General features: G+C 31.6%; 1 protein-coding gene across 4 annotated transcripts in view; it reads right to left on the reverse strand.

The window, feature by feature from the left end:
• LOC127700921 (uncharacterized) overlaps positions 1-12999 on the reverse strand; it is a 46686-nt gene that overhangs the window by 17350 nt on the left and 16337 nt on the right. Inside the window, exons 1-2 of one of the 4 annotated variants that reach the window (XM_052204650.1) lie at positions 9431-9505; positions 4930-4979 (exon numbers count right to left, since the gene is read on the reverse strand). The exons of 1 other annotated variant lie outside the window; for it this stretch is intronic. The gene's annotated coding sequence lies outside the window, so the exon portion shown is untranslated. Of the gene's footprint in view, positions 1-4929; positions 4980-5671; positions 6325-9430; positions 9506-10539; positions 10573-12999 lie in introns of those variants that run through there. 2 more of the 4 variants (XM_052204646.1, XM_052204647.1) reach the window with 2 other exon arrangements.

Raw genomic sequence — 12999 nt, forward strand, 5'->3', positions numbered from 1 at the left:
TATGTCGGTGTTTCTTCTAAATCAAACTGTAAACCAAATATATCGTATAAAATCTAATTAACGAACAGGGTGATTAATAATCTTTACCATAACACACGAATACAACAGAAAAAAATAAGATTTACAACTACAAACGATAAGACATTTGACAAAATCCGATGAGAATAACAAATATAACATCAAAACTAAATACATGAATTTTGGATAGAAAGGTACCGTGACACGTCTTATAGCAAAACAGTCACAATCGGGAATAAGTCACGTTCGGTAATTAAAAGATCAGACGACGTAATGTCAAACCACAATCTAACACGTGGTAAAAATGTCCTTAGTTAGTTTGGACAAAGACACATCGTATGGATCGACCAATTCGTGATGGTGTCCGTAAAATTTACGGAGTGTCATTTTTAATCTGTCCTCCTCATAACTTTGTTGGAGCAGTTTCTGCGTTAGGAGCACACTCCTGTATATGAAGTCCGTATAGTGTGAACATGCACGAGCATAACGTATCAACTGAGATATGTAAACACCATACGAAGGGGCAGATGGTATGTTACTGCTAAGAAATGGAAAATTGATAATTGGGATGTTGAAATCGTCCCGTTTATCATAGATTTTCGTGTGAAGTCGTCCATCTGTGTCAATATTGAGGAAAGATCAAGGTATGAAGCAGTCCTTCTAGTATCAGTAGTATCCTTAATTTCAAGTTTACTGGGATATATGAGATGTAAGTATTGGCTGAAATATGGGTTATTCAATGATAGGACATCATCAATATATCGGAAAGTAAAATGATAGAATTTCGCAAGGTGCTTTTTCTTTTTGTCTTTTAGAAGGTTCTGAATGAACTCTGCTTCATACGAGTACAAAAACAAATCGGCCAGTAGGGGTGCACAATTAGTACCCATTGGAATACCGACTGTCTGTTGAAATATAAATCCTCCAAACTCAACATTTTTAAATGGTCTATGCAATATTTGTTCATACTATTATATACTTTTTGATAGTGAAAAATTGAATATTGATTTATCTATCAGTTTAGAAATTAGTCCATATAAATTGAAGGTGTATTTAAAAAGACGTCGACATCAGAAAGGCAAACGATAAAAAAAAATCAGCAAATGGAGGAACGAAACTTACTGGTCATTTGCTAAATAAAACTCCCAAAAAAAATGAAGGCAGTTACTCAAAAATATTTGACGTTGGAATAGTCTGGACATAAACCTGGATATTTTGTAACGGACGACAATTTATATTTTTGGCGTGGGGAACAGGTGTTGGGAGTGAAGAAGGATAACATGACATTTTAACTAATCATCGTTGTGGGAACATTTGAAGTCCCTTAAGGTTTTCTGCGGTTGAAGAAAATAGACTGTAGAGTGACATACCCTGGCTCGTTTCCTCAAATTAAGGCTATATTGATCAGATCTTAGACAGATTTATCAGTCAATATAAGGACATAGATAGTAAACTGGACATCGCTTGTAAACAAACAAATTATAGCTTAGTACCATCGATGATAATTTTATACAAATACACCTGAAATATGAAAAACAAATTAAAATTTTATAAAAATACAATGATTAAAAACATGTTTTCTGCAAACGAGTCCCTGGGGAGGGAGGAGTGATTCTCAATTTCCTGAGAAGAAATTTCTAAATTACTTGATGAAAAAACTATTTCAGAAGGGAAGTGAACATGTAACATGTTTCCATTGATATTAGTATTCTTTCCAAACACACGTTTTCCCTATTTGATAATATCTAAATATAGTTTTCATATTTAAAAATCGCCAACCTCCTTGGTACGGTGTATTTTTGAAAGTGAACAATATAATTATTGTGTCTAAGTTAAGGCTCGATATTTACTTCAATCTTGGAAAAAAATTCCTTCTGAATATTCTTATCAGTCTTACGTACTCGGTGTCAAATATACAATTGCATAAGGTTGCACAAATGGGTCAATCTGTTCTTTCTTTTGCTTCAGTGGTCATATAATAAAAAATGTTACTATATTGCAACGCGGGAAATGGTCCAAGTCACAGAACTCCTCCAAAAATTCAGAAATTCAAATGGCGGTAGAGTATGTGCTCAAGAGAGTATGATGACAAATAAATACTATCAAGTATGAAAGCTTTTGGATGAAATGTTTTTGAAAATTAGCTTGTTTGATACAGACAGAAAGACGGCATGTGGCAGGGGTCAATAAGATTTATCCACAACCTTAAAACGAATATACCTGCTATTTTTTTTTTAATACCCATTATGGATACACCATTTGGTATATGCTTCCGATTTGCTAATGAGTGTTTCATTCTTTTCTTTAAAATAATGTTGTTTTTTTTAATAGCTATTGGGTGGTACTAAAAAGATTATATGCAAAGAAGAATTGACCGTTGACAAATGTTGACACAATTTAACTCAAATACGTGAAACTTAGAAGGAAAATGTTAAGACAGTTGTCCAAAAAGAGAATGGTTACATTTAATCCTGGTTTTTATTATGTTCTTCAAATTCGTATTTTATTTGGATTTCTTACTGTTTTGTTTCTAGCACCACTGATGACAACACATCATTGGCGAACTAAATTTTAAGCCTGGTATCTTAAATGTTTTTTTTTTTTTTATTTTTCAATCCGCAATTGCTGCTGTCAGTGTAAAAAGTAAAATAACAAAAATACCGAACTCCAAGAAAATTGAATACGGAAAGACCATTGTCAAATGGCAAATCAAAAGTTCAAACACATCAAACGAATGGAAAACAACTGTCATATTCCTGACTTGGTACAGGCATTTCCTTATGCAGAAAATGGTAGAAAATGGTGGATTAAACCTCGTTTTATAGCTAGCTAAACCTCTCACTTGTATGACAGACTCATAAAATTCCATTATATTGGCAATGTGTGAACAAAACAAACAGACATAATAGGTAAAAGTGCCAAAAATAGGGAAACAGCAGTCAACATCGTGTAATCCTTATAAAAACAAACAAATATGTCAACAAAGAAAACCAAATTGCATATAGACAAAGCACATAAGTAAAAATGAAAGACAATAAAACAAAAGATGACCATACCACAATAACAAAATGGCGGGATGTATAAGTATAAATGCAGAATTATCGCCCTTTAACTACGGTCTAGTGGTGAATAGCTCTGACGAAAAAATCATAAAAAGTATCTAGTTATAGAAGAGTAAGTTATCAGAACAATGTCTAACAACCAAAACATGATACCAGAACAGCAAAATGAAAACAACAAGCAAGATTCAGATGGTAAACAATCAGAAATTGACAAGTCTCAGTCCGTTGGTAGTGACAATACTTCGGCGTCATCTTTTTCCAATGTTGTCAAACATCATAGTGTAAATTATCAGGCCTACAGCGATCCTGAACCAAAGCTTAAAGGAGTAAAACCTATCTTTATAAAAGAATCAGACTTCTTTGGCAACAAAACTCCGCCTAAAGAACTTTGGATAACACGTAGAAATATACAAAGCACTTGAACATAAGATAAAACCACAGTTTGTAAGAGGCATTCAAAGAATAAAACAAATGTGGAGAATCTACCTAGACAGTGAGGTAGACAGAATGCTGTTGCTTACAGAAGGCATCACATTAAGAAACAAGTCGGTACCTCTGCATTCCCAGAACCCATATTACCAAAAAGATGATTACATAACAACAAAAGTACGGGTAAAAAACATCCCACTATCAGCAGATGATGGTCAAATTGACAGAGAATTAAGACAAAAGAAACATAGAGGTTTTCACTATAAACAGAGAAAGACTCAGGGTTGATAACTTGGTAACCAACTGCTGGACAGGAGACAGAGTAGTCATATGCAAAAAATTTGACAAACCACTCCCAAGGTTTCTTACAATAGGTCAATACACAGCAAGAATATATCACTTTGGTCAAATGAAAGATACAGACATGTTCTTGTGCAACAAATGTCAACTGAAAGGTCATAATATAAAAAACTGTCCAAATGAATGGAAATGCAGACTATGCAATGAATATGGTCATAAGATGTTTGACTGCCCAACCTTTTTGGCAAAGAAGATGGGAAAAAATTCTGAAACAGAAAGAGATGAGCAACAAGAAACAACAACAGCTAATGCTGATGAAAATACAAATACAGAAGAAAGCCAACAAATTCAAGCTCTTACAGAAAATAACAAAAGAGATGATACTGATGAACAACCTGAACTAACAGATGGAGAAGACGAAGACAATCTGACACATTCAATGTCATTGAACAAAGAAATAACAGCAGCAGATGCAAAAAAAGAAAAAAAGAAGGCAAAAAAGTCTGCAAAAAAAGAAGGAAACAAAACTTCAAGTGATTCTTCTAAACAACAGACATCAAAACAGACAGAAACAAAAAGAGATTCTTCATCTGCACAATCTGACATTTCAAAATTTTTAACCCCAAACAGTAAAACGAATGCTGCCAAGGAAAGAGCCCCACCTACTCCCAATCAACCAGATGGGAAAAGACAATCAGTCCATCTATAAATTATAGAAACATTTTATGTATAACAAAAAAAAAACAAAAAAACAAAAAACAAATATGTATGTTTATATGTCTTGTCTCTCTTTGTATTTATGTCTGTGTGTATTTAGTATTTATAGAAAGATAATTGAATGGAATAAAGATTCCATAACAAATGTAACAAGAGTAAATATAAAAAAAAAAAGAAACGTGAAATTTTGCACATATTGCATTATACCATATATTTTCATGTATATGATACTATTAACAGAAGTATATTTGATAATACTAAAAACAAAAATTGTCAGAGATAAAAACACTTATATTAGAAAATTTAACCAGTCTTTTTTCTATTTAAAACCCTTTAGGTTTACAACTTTAATCTATAGTAGATGTACTCAACAAGATCAAAACAAAAGTAAAGATTTACTCACCTTAATAACTATTCTTAGTACATCTTCACAGCATAAATCCGATAAAGTAACTGAAAATAGAGAAAAGGAAAATATTATGCAAAAAGCAAATAAACAATGTAAAAATGTTATGAAAAACAAAATATCAAAAACAAACAGATCCGTTTCATTAGATTTCGAAATATTTGAAAATATAACCACATTACTAGCTGAGAAAATTAGAGACAGTATATAAGTTTTCCTCAGTCAAAACCATACATTTGTTTTAATTTGCACAAAGCAAAGAAATGTGTCAATTTGTAATTTTATTAATAGTTCTATGTATATGTTGTGTGATTTGTATTTCAGGTATGCAGTAATTGCTATGAACATATATTATATGTTTCAAAATTATCATCTCAATATTGGACAAATTCATTCGTGAAACAGACTATAACAATATTGTTGCAATCCAATTACACAAAAGAAAATTGATAAACGTAATCATTTTCACAGGTAACTCCCACGCTATAAAACGACGATTAAATGTGGGTGAAATAAAATGTACTTTAAAAACGCGACCCAACATAAAGTACACTTACTAATTAAAATAAACATAAAAATCAACTTTAAGTTACTTATTTTTTTTAATTAAAACATGTTAAATAACCTGCACATTTGTACAGCTAATGTAAAAGGACTTCGAGATAAACAAAAGAGATCGAGATTTTACCAATGGATAAAAAATCAGAAATGTAAAATATCTTTTATTCAAGAAACTCACTTCAATACATCTCTAGAAAACGTTCTAACTATCGAATCAGATCATTCTCTTTATTATAGCCATGGGACGACATCAAGCAAAGGGGTAGCTATATTGATTAATAAAAAAGTAGACTATAAATTAATAGATGAGCATAAAGATTTAGAAGGTCGAATAATCATGATAAATATCGAATTTGAAAATATAATTTATTCTCTTATAAACATATATGCCCCAAATATAGAATCTGAACGAAATAGCTTTTACAAAAAATTAAATGACTTTATAAACAAAAACGCAATAGGTACAATAATTTTAGGAGGAGACATGAATGATGCCCTTAAAAATGTAGATAGGAAAAATTCAAATACTCGTAAAAAAGTTAGTAAACCAGTCAATAGCCTAAAAAATTTAATAAAATCAAATGACTTAATAGATATATGGAGACACGTTAACCCCCAAAAGATCCAATATACATGGAGACGTAAAAATCCAGTCCAGTCTAGTCGAATTGACATGTTCCTAGTCAAAAAAGATTTCATGTTAAACGTTAAGTCGTGTGATATTAGGCCTATTCTTATTAAAAGCACTGACCACCAAGCAGTTTCCATACAATTACAATCTGTCTCAACTGAAACTAGAGGCCCGGGTTACTGGAAAATTAATAACGATATCCTCGACGAGCAAGATTATGAATGCAATATAAGTAAAATAATACAAAAACATAGTAATAAGATAGAAAAAAATGAAATAGATCCAAGACTTCTGTGGGACTCCTTCAAATTGGAAATAAAGGAATATAGTATTAAGTATAGTAAAATTAAAGCAAAAAATAGGAAAAATGTAACACGTAATTTAGAATCACAACTAAAAATATTATATGAGAAATCAAATAATGAGGAAAATGATTTTATAAAAGAAAAAATATCCACATTAGAAAAAGAGCTAGAAAACCAATATGAATACAAAGCTAAAGGAGCTCAAATAAGATCAAAACAAGAGTGGGTAGAAAAAGGAGAAAAAAATAACGCGTATTTCCTAGGTCTTGAAAAATCTAAACAAACGAAAAAGACAATACTTAAACTGAGAAACAATAATGGGGAAATAGTAACAGATCAAGATAAAATATTAAAGCTTGAAAGGGATTTTTATGCTAATTTATACGACACTAAACAAAAACCGGATATAGATGTTCAAAAATACATTACTGAAACAAAACGCAATTATAAATTATCAGAAGAAGAAAGTAAATCTTGTGACGGATACGTAACGCTAGAAGAATTAACTACTGCAGTCAATAATCTAAAATTAAATAAAAGTCCAGGAATGGACGGGATAAGCATTAACTTTTATAAAAAATTTTGGGGACTTCTTGGACCTCTACTTGTAAAAATTTTTAACTTTAGCTTTGAAAATATACAACTGCCATTTACGCAAAGACAAAGTTTACTGAATCTAATTTATAAAAAAAAATGATCCGTTGGAACTCACAAACTACAGACCAATATCATTATTAAATAGTGATTATAAAATTCTCTCCTACACTTTAGCTTTAAGAATAAAAAAAATCCTAAATCTAATCATTAATGCTGATCAAACAGGATACATCAAGAACAGATTCATAGGTTTTAATCTACGCCAAATACAAGATGTAATAGATTACGCAGATAAGTTCAATATAGAAGGTGCTATTTTATTCATAGATTTTTCGAAAGCTTTCGACACATTAGAATGGAATTTTATGTATCATACTTTAGAATATTTTGGTTTTAATAAACCCTGCATAAATTGGATAAGAACCTTGTATACAAATATAAATAGCTCTATATTCCATAACGGGTGGATATCTGCCCCTTTTGGACCCCTTAGAGGTATCCGGCAGGGATGCCCGTGCTCTTCTCTACTTTTTGTAATGTCAGTAGAAATAATGGCCAACCAACTAAGGCAAAACAAAAATATAAGAGGCATAGAATTAAAAATTGATAGTAAAACACATAGCTTGAAAATCACGCAAGTTGCTGATGATACAACTCTATTCCTCAAATCGAAAGAAGAAATCCGAACAGCATTAAATGTAATCGAAATTTTTGGAACTTTTTCCGGACTACAACTAAATAAAAATAAAACAGAAGGAATCTGGATTGGTAAACTCAAACATTGTAGGGATAAAGTAGATGAAATTAATTTCACGGATAAATCCGTCAAAGTGCTAGGATATTTCGACATTAATAAAAAAAGATTGTGAAAAATTGAATTGGGATACTAGATATGAAAAGAGTCGAAATCTAATTACATCGTGGAAAAAAAGAAACTTAACAATTTTAGGTAAAATTCTAATAGTTAAAACCCTCATTATACCACAATTTACTTTTTTAGCGAACGTTACAGTTTTAAGTAACTCAAATATACTTGAACTAGAAAGAGAAATCTTTAGTTTTATATGGGATGGTAAAAAAGATAAAATCAAAAGATATACATTGGTAGCAGATTACAACCAGGGAGGGCTAAATATGATCGACATAAAAAGCTACTTCTCCTCTCTTAAGATAAGATGGGTCTCTAGGTTGCTACAGGCAAAACAAGAAAATTGGACATTGATCCCAAAGCTATTTTTAAACAAATTAGGGGAAAATTTCCTTATTTTTAGAATGAACTTAAATAACCAAACCTTAAAAAAACTAGATATAACTAAGGATATTCCAGATTTTTACTTAGATATAATAAAAAGTTGGATTTTAATTCATGAAACGAAAAACAAAGAACTGAAAAACTTTGTCGAGATAAGAAAGCAAGTTATCTGGGGTAATAAATTTATCAAATTTCAAAACAAGCCGCTTATTATGCATAATTGGATACACAGTGATTTCATTTATCTTAATGATATTATTGACGACAATGGAAAAATTGCCCACGAAAAAATATTTAAAAAACTGCAAAACACTAAAAATTGGATTTCAGAAATTTCGATAGTCAAAAAAGCAATACCAACCTCATGGCTAAAAGTTTTAGCCAAGAAAGAATCCATCAAATCAAATGTAAATTTTAACAGATTCTTCATCAATATAAACAAAGAAAACACTGAATTTGAAAATTTAAGCAACAAAAAGGTATATCAATACCTCGTTCGACAAAAAATTTCTCCAAACATCGGCATAAATAAATGAAAAAAAGAACTAGAAATCAATTACAATTTTACCAAATATACGTTTAAATTTATACACCAAAATTTAAAACTGAATAAACTAAAAATGTTTAGATGGAAATTGATAAGCTGCATTCTCCCAAATGGAGAAAATCTCTACAAATGGAAAATCGAATCTAGCCCCTATTGTCAACTTTGTCAACTTAAAGACACGTATCATCACTTTTTTATTGAATGTAAATTTCTAAAAGAATTTTGGGAAATTATAAATAAAATTTTATCTCAAATGAACTTTAATAAAAAAATCAACTTAAAAGATATAGTAATAGGCTACAAAATAACAGATAGCGAGTATATCGGATTCAATATAATTCTGACAATTATAGGATTTGCAATCTACAAATCGTACTATGTATCAAACCAAAGAAATAAATCTACTAATGTATTCATTCTCTTTAAATCTGAATTTGACGAATACTTTAGATCATACAATCTAGACAAAGAATACACTGCAGTCCGGGTGTTTCAAAATTTAATCTAAAGAACAGAAATTTGTTTTCTTCAAAAAAAAAAAAACATTTTTATGATATTCTTATGCAGACAGATATCTTAACTATATAAATAAATAAATTACTCACCAAATAAGTTTGAAATCCAAGGATAAAGATATAAAATCGGCAAATTCCACAATAAACATCCATTAAAATGCATGCTCTCACCTTTAAACAAGGTAAAACATCCGATCAAGAAAATCGATATTCCACACATTTAAACCATGCAATTGATAAACGAGATGACAGTAGATAATTTATTTCGGATTAGTGTATCATATTATTATTGAACATTGTATAAAATTGTAAAAAAACAGTAGATAATTAATTTCGGATTAGTATGTCATATTATTATTGAACATTGTATTTAATTGTACTATTACTAATATAAAATATAAGAAAATACTACTTATCTATATGAAACCCTGTTCTTATAGATATTAACAATATCGGGGTACCTTACTGTTAAAGCTGTAGCGGTAAGGTCATTGTTAACAGCTTTAGTGCAATAAAACTTTATTCAAGTGTTAAAAAAAAAAAAAAAATATTTCATGTATATTCATAGGTTATTTTGAAAAATGTAATTTCTTTTCGGAGATACACAACATTCTATCAATTTGTTTGCACAATCTGACTGATGCTACATGTATAGTCATCCAACTTAGTTTAAAGATACCCAAATGGCAAATGAAGGAGCAAGGAATGATGTTTGAGCGCTTTTATTTTTTCCGATGTGACGCCTTCACTTGTTTGTGCTATTTAGTTAATATTCATCGTGTAACAAAAGGGCCTCGGTGGCCGAGTGGTCTAAGTAGTTACTACTGTAATCACTAGCCAGTCAACACTGAGGTTGTGAGTTCGAACCCCGCTCGTGCGGGTGCACTCGACTCCAATCTTAATTGACTAGGATTGTCAGTTTTCCTATCGAAGGTCGGTGGTTTTCTCCGGGCACTCCGGCTTCCATCACCAATAAAAACTGACCGCCACGAAATAGCCCAAAAGCGGTGCTTAAATGTGGCGTTAAAACACCAAAAATCAAATCAAATCAAATCATGTAACAAATTGTGCATGATTCAAAAATAATTCTGTACATGATTTTTGCATTTATATATATAGTGTGAGGTGACTCTACTTTCATTTACAAAGAACAAACAATATTGTTGTAACTTACAATTATAGTTTCTTATAAAACTAACCTTTTTTATGGATCTTTACATACTTAATAATACCTGAAAGAAATAAAATATATTTTTACCTACAATAAATTTCACAATAATTTGAATAAAATGCTCCGCTGGGGCGCAGCTTGGTACGATTGCAGAGGTCGAACCCTGAACATTGGGGGCAAGTATGGACACAACATTCAAGCTTGATACAGCACTGAATTTGGATTGTAATTAAATATTTGACACATCATAGGTTTCTGACACAGAATGGAAGTGGTCTAAGAACTTAAAATTTTTTAATTTGCCTATTCAAACCATATCATTATTATTTGCTTTTATATATAAATACGAAATAACCAATTTAAAATGGAAAATTTTAAAGACAAAAAAGGAAAAAAAAATCCCCCCCCCAATTTTTTTTAACCCCCTTATGATTCATCACTCCCAAACTCAATCCCAGCCTTCCCTTTGTGGTATGGCACCTTGCAGTACAATTTCAGAGAGATCCATACACTTGAACACAAGTTATTGTCTGGAAACTAGAAAAATGCTTGTTTTTTGGCTCCTCTTTTGCCCCAAATTCCTAAACATTTGCGGCAATTACCCCCAAACTCAAACCCAGCTTTCCCTTTGTGATAAGGAACCTTGCAGTACAATTTCATAAAGATCCATACACTTACACACAAGTTATTGTCATGAAACTAGAAAAATGCTTGATTTTTTGCCCTTTTATGGCCCCCTTTTCCTTAAATTTTGAAGGAATTACCCCCAAAATCAATCCCAGCCTTCCCTTTGTGGTATGGTACCTTGCAGTACAATTTAAGAGAGATCCATACACTTGAACACAAGTTATTGTCTGGAAACTAGAAAAATGCTTATTTTTTTCCCCTTTTTGGCCCCTTATTCCTAAACTTTTTGGGCAATTACCCCCAAACTCAATTCCAGCTTTCCCTTTGTGATATGGAACCTTGTAGTACAATCTCATAAAGATCCATACACTAACACAAGTTATTGTCATGAAACTAGAAAAATGCTTGATTTTTTGCCCCTTTTTGGCCCCTAATTCCAAAAATTTGGAGGCAATTACCCCCAAAATCAATCCCAGCATTCCCTTTGTGATATGGAACCTTGTGATACAATGTCAGAGAGATCCATACACTTACACACAAGTAATTGTCATGAAACTAGAAAAATGCTTGTTTTTAGCCCCTTTTTGGCCCCTAATTCCTAAAATTTGAAGACAATAACCCCCAAAATCAATCCCAGCATTCCCTTTGTGATATGGAACCTTGTGGTACAATGTCAGAGAGATCCATACACTTACACACAAGTTATGTCTGGAAGTTACAAAAATGCTTATTTTTGGCCCCTTTTTGGTGGCCCATTATTCCTTTACTGTTGGTACCATAACCCCCAAAATCATTCCCCACCTTCCGTTTGTGGTATTGAACCTGATGGTAAAATTTCATTGAGATCTATTCTCTTAAACTAAAGTTAGAGTGCGAAAACTAATGTGTCTTCGGACGACGACGACGACGACGACGCCGGACGACGACGACGACGACGACGACGACGACGCCAACGTCATACCAATATACGACCACAAAAATTTGTTTGAGGTCGTATAAAAATAAGACAAGGCTAGGGTGCAAACTTAATGATATTGATGGGTGATCAAAAAATGTTTTGATTTTTTTATGCAAAAAAATATATTTTTATTGTGCAGCTCTGAATCCACGCCTGTCAGTGTTATCAGATATAGATGTCTGTAAAAAAAAATGAAAACCGACTATGAAATATGTATACTCGATCACTGAAGTCTTGTAATACTTTATATTTAGTGTTAGACAAAATATTCCTTTCTGGATTCATTTTAAATTTGATCTGAAAGATAATAATAATCTATTAACATATATTTACATGATATAGATGTTAAAAAATCTACATAAGGATCTCTTCATCATGATCAAGATTTTGAATGAAAGACAACAATCAATTGGTGTTTAAAATAGTGTTTTGATACGAAGTAATAGTATATAAATGAAAAAACTGCGAAAGTTTAAGATAGAAGGACATTGACCTGCTATTTATAACTCTAAACAAGTTCCCGCCTTACTGCTTTAGTTATTGAAATATTACAAAAATACAGAACTCCAAGGTAAAATAAAAAAAGGGGAAGTCCATAAAAATGACAAAATCAAACATTATAAACAAACGGAACGAGTGGAAAACAACTGTCATATTCCTCACTTGGTATCGGCTTTTCCGAAGAAAATGGTCGGTTGAACCTGGTTTTTTAGCTAGCTAAACCTCCCACTTGTATGACAGTTGTTAATGGTTCCGTTATATTGACAAAATTGGGTGAGCAACTCAAAGAGACATAATAGGTTAATGCGACAATTATTATGACCCAGCAGCCAAAACTGTGGCAACATACATCACAGACATACCATGCAACACATCTAACTAAAAAATCAAACAGAATACAAA

This window comes from Mytilus californianus, unplaced genomic scaffold, assembly GCF_021869535.1.
Source record: "Mytilus californianus isolate M0D057914Y unplaced genomic scaffold, xbMytCali1.0.p SCAF_5, whole genome shotgun sequence".
Lineage (NCBI taxonomy): Eukaryota > Metazoa > Mollusca > Bivalvia > Mytilida > Mytilidae > Mytilus > Mytilus californianus.